The sequence below is a fragment of the Simochromis diagramma genome, unplaced genomic scaffold (genome assembly GCF_900408965.1).
Source record: "Simochromis diagramma unplaced genomic scaffold, fSimDia1.1 OVJJ01000816.1, whole genome shotgun sequence".
Taxonomy (NCBI): domain Eukaryota; kingdom Metazoa; phylum Chordata; class Actinopteri; order Cichliformes; family Cichlidae; genus Simochromis; species Simochromis diagramma.
Window position 1 is genome coordinate 2,372,570 of NW_024386908.1, and position 5,264 is coordinate 2,377,833.

Genomic DNA, 5,264 nt, shown 5'->3' on the forward strand with positions numbered 1-5,264 from the left:
CCTGCTAAAACCAGATTCTCAAATGGCACCAAAGGAGAACTAGCTCTTTATGAGCCAGTTATTTTTGGTCATAACAACCTTGTAAATTACCATTGAGGAAACCTACTTAATGGTGCATTCACCACAAAAATCAGTGACAAACCTATTCTGCATATCACTGTTTTTACAGACCAGGTTGCTGAATGTAACGCCATGAATTATCTGCTTTTGTCTAGCATATATCAGCCTATAGGCCTTCAAGGTTTATTGGGAAACACATACAAAGCAATGGCTTTGCTTCTTACTTCTTAAATCTTGTGTGGCCAATTATGTACGTGGTTACGCAAGTCCAGCAGCTTTCCTTCCACTGAAAATAATATCAGGGCCTTATGAGTTACGCTGAGTCTGAGCGACTGGAACGTGTTCCGCCTTTATAAAGAAGACCAAACCTGAGTGGGCCATTAGTGGTGTAATGAGCAGCTCCCGGCACTCTGAATCCAATGATTTGAGTTCAAATTTCAGTGGAACCTCATAATAAGAAAAGAAACACAGGCTGTTTAGAAGCTGGAGTGTTTCTTATGTAAGTAGATATTTAGAGTCTGTGCTGATTATAAAGCTGTTGCTTAGAACTTTTGATTTCAACGCCTGTAACCCCATATCAAGCAGCTTGACATCTGTGCACTTGGTCTAAGACATACTAAAAAAGACTCTCAGCAAGGAACCAGAGCTTTGTGTTAAAAGTTCAATCACCAGCTCACTACATGTAATTTCCACCTTTTCCATCACAAGTTTAGATGCATTTTTTTGTCTGAATATTTTATAGTCTTATTAACAACCTCTGACAAGAAGTATATTTTAAGGAGAAGAAGCATGTTTTGTCTAACGTGAGGATGCCTAGTCAGTTAGCTGATGATGCAGCTTCTTTTTTTAGGTACGGCAGTCGAACCTCTGATGACATCAGCCTGAAGAGAAGCTTTAAAGGGGACATATGAGATATGAATGTGATACTAGTAATTTGACTGAATAAACTTTATTAGAACCAAGGCGAAATTATACAAGCTTGAACTGACGGTATTGCCATTAAATTCCTGAGCAGTTTCAAAGGTGTGCACGATATAATCTCACAATATAATGTAATATAACTTCATGTTTCCTCAACCCTTAACCAATAAATCCACTAGAGGGCAGCGAAAACCAGAGTGAAAGACCCTATTCACTGGCAGTTAAATTAGCTTGGTTACATTCATTTGATTAGCACTTGTTTTGATTTTTGTTTCTTCATCTGGCAGTACAGTACAAATACAATCCTTATCAGAAGGATAACTTCGTAAGATTATTGATAACAAATGAAAATAATGAATCATCACTGATTATTGTCGTTTACTGAGTATAACTGAAGAAGAACATTTATCCCAAAGGGGGTTAACAAGCCTTTGAGTATTGCAGTATTTCCTGTGCTGCAGTTTAGTAGACATGTGTGATGAATGTAGCTTTAACACTCCTGATGATCTTCATCATCAGCTGTCTGTGATGATGATGCTGCAGCAAATGAGGAGGACATGGAAGACCACTCGTGAACAAAGAATCATAGTGACAACCACGGGACAGATGAATAATAATAATAATAATAATAATAATAATAATAATAATAATAATAATAATAATAATAATAACAGATGAAGGTGGAGAACAGTAACAGCACTAAAGAAAAACAAAAAATAGCAATATTGTTGGTAATTACTGCATGTATTAAGCCTCTGTTGGTCTTCACTGTTAAAGTAAGTTAATTATGTGTTTTGATCCTTGACACTGACTGTATATAAAAGATGGACATGACAAGCGAGTGTTGGATCTGATCCTGACCTACTGAAGTCTCATATGGTAGTGATGTGTTAATCACGACGTTACTTTGAAGTTTACCCTCCGTTTTAAGTCCAGAGATGACCATCAATTACAAAGTAATCCTCATGCTGTATACCAAACAGTACAATACAACTTATCCACAAAGTGCTTGTTCTAAATCACAGATCTAGGCAGTAGATGCCTGAATGCCACGTACTTCTTTACAATGAGATTTAATTAATCCTAATCCGTTAGGAGCTGCCCCCTGCTGGCTTTTGGAAAGAATTCAGGTTTAATGCACTGTAATGACGGCACTTTTCAGATCTAGAAACTAGAGTGTCTTTTATATATGCTCTATGTTCTTTAACAGCCATGTCTTCCACTCTGTCTGCTGTTTACACATGTTATTACCAGGCAGAGAAATCTCAGCCCTCTTTCTGGGTGCTTGTTTCATTTTCTGCTGCTTCTGTCAAACTTCTGTTCTTTGTTGTCATTTCTGGATTAGTACTAGCTGTCGACACTTCAGCTGTTGTGATCAAAAAGGCAAATTTATTTTCGATCCAAAAAGCTCTCTCAGGAGATCCGTAACTTTGTCATCATATCAGAAATAAAAAGCACTGAGAAATCAAGCGAGGTCCAAGATGGAGACAACACTGGCCTGTGTCCCATACTTGTGACTAAACTTGCTCTGGCCCCACTAAGTTAAAGTGTTTTATACTGGCATATACTGAAAAGCATCAGCTTTCCTGACCTACAATGTCATGGGTCAAACGCATAACTGGCAAAAAATGTCACCCTCAGTGACGCCTGCATCGTCATTAATGTCTCTCATACTGTTTACAGCACGTTTGGTGCTAAAGCACATCAGAGGTAAAACCGGATCATCAGGGCACAACATAAACATTTAAAATAGTGTAATTGTCTTGATAACTGTGAAAGTTTAAATAAGTGTCCAAATCTATGACACTAGCACTATAATTACAGTGTGTGTTAAAATGCATTAGAACAGTGGTTCCCATAGTGGGGGGCGCAAGGGGAGCCCTATATGAATGATTTAAAAAAAGAGTGGTTGGACACTGCTAGCATAATGGACAGGTTTTTAATGGGGCTCCTACAAACGCAAAGCAGAAGATGAAGCATCGCCAAATATGCTTCCAAACCAACGTCCTTCCAAGCCAAAGACTAGAAAATATGATGAAGCATATCTTGCCTTTGGCTGCACAACGGTGGTGCCAAGGTAGGAATCCCGAATAGAACTGGGCTCTCCAAATTTATGTTTTTAAACCCATTTAAAAAAAAAAAATGCAATGTTGAATATTCTTACACAGTAAAAAAACAAACAAAACAACTACACGTAAAATAATTACACCATAAAGATGGTTTGTTTTTCCATTATTTAAAAGAGGTAGTACTTTATTTTATTGCTACCTGTGATTTGTTACAGTTTACTTTTATGTGTTTCATTGTTTACAAAAGGTTCGAGGTGTGAAATGAACCGCAATGGAGTTTGAAAACAAACCATGGTGTGTGTGGTTGGATGATGTCTTTGTGCCGGAGAGGGGGGTTATTGTAAAAACAAAGGGGGGCCTAGCAAAAAACGTTTGAGAACCACTGCATTAGAATAAGTTGGGTAAACTGGTGCACTGGTTTTTTCCCCTATATTGCTGTTCAATATATTTATTTAAAAGATCCTGGACAGTTTTTCATTTAATACATGGGGGGTGCAGGTGTCAATGCACAGAAACTGGTAAATCTACTGAATGACAATGGCTTTTCTATTCTAGGTTTATGAAATGTGCAGTGATTTGACATTTAATAGTGTCTGTGAAGGTTCTCAGTCATCCAGGTCATCGCAACCTAAGGAGCTTGGAAAGAAAATCGTCTGGACTTCTTTAAGTTGCTTGAAGATGTTTCACCTCTCATCTGAGAAGCTTCTTCAGATGGTGGAGAGTCCCAGATTTAAGCCCTATTGGAGTGTCCCCGCAAGAGGGACATGGACCCCCTATTGATCCTCTACCTAATCACACGAGTCAAGGTGTGAATGCGGGTGTGGGCACAATCAGCCAAGGTTTCAGGGGAACCCACTGTGAAACCTGGCTCCACCTTATCATGTGATTTCCTGAGGTCAGATGGCCCAGGATGTGAGTGGGCATTAAGGTGTCTCGGAAGGATCTCAAAACTGGATTATAGATGGCAGACAGTTGGTGTCGTAAACCACCGCCTCTGTTCAAAGATGGTCGTTCACAGTGGAAAAGCACAGCATCCCGGTGCACTTCAGATCCAGCCAAACACTCAGCCAAAAACTGGTTCATCCCAAAGACAAAACTCCTAAACACAAACTTAACAGCATTGTGTATGCTGTACAGTACAGCGAGGAATGCTCAGACCTCTACATTGGAGAAACCAAACAGCCACTTCATAAATGCTTGCCACAACATAGAAGAGCTACCTCGATGGGACAAGACTCAGCTGTCCATCTGCACCTTAAGGACAAAGGTCACTCTTTCGAGGACGCCAATGTTCACATTTTGGACAGAGAAGACAGATGGTTTGAAAGAGGAGTGAAAGAAGCCATCTATGTCTTCAAGCAACTTAAAGAAGTCGAGACGCTTTTCTTTCCAAGATCCTTAGATGACATTTAGTAGCCATTTTCTGTTAGCATTCTTTTGACATTATTAAACACAAAAATTACAGATACCATGTATGGCGCTCTAATGCTGTCGTGGGTGTATTGGTAATACTTACAAACAAATATGTTGTAATCAATAAGCACTGTCATCGTGGTATGGTGCTGTTTCATCAGTCTTAAACCCACTGGCTTCCTCAAAACGCCTCGCCCATCTCACGGTCTCACTGGGCCAACATGCAGTAAAGCTGAAGGCGGCTTGTTGTTAGTGCACTTTCATTTGTAACTGCTATCGCTACAAATGACGGCTTAAAATAAATTTGCCACTTTATGAGCTCACCTTGTGTTACATCATTTGGAGAAGGGCTTACTGCCACTTTATCCCCCTGTCTTCGCCTCAGTACTCATTGTAAAAAACATTCTTTGTGTGTGTTTAAGGCAGCGTGTCAATAAACAGCTTCAAATACAAATGGCTTATGTTTACTTCCAGGCTCTGGGGAGGCCAGTCCAGGTCGATTAAAACCTGATTGCACCTTTTTTTGCATTTTTGCATTAATAATTCCATAAATTTTGACAACACCCCCAATAGCACTGGGTGAAATGCAGCCCTCATCTATCGATCCATCTATAGATAGATATAGATGACCAACCATATATATAGATGGCCAATGACCAAAGCAATATTGCTTTGGTCATTGGCTGCTTGCTCAGTCATTTCAGTTCCGCGGTTCCATCCACAGTGGTGAAAGTGACTGCGCTCTCTGATTGGTCTGCGTCCTCCTCCAGTGGGCTTCAATTAGAGGCGGGGATTTATCAG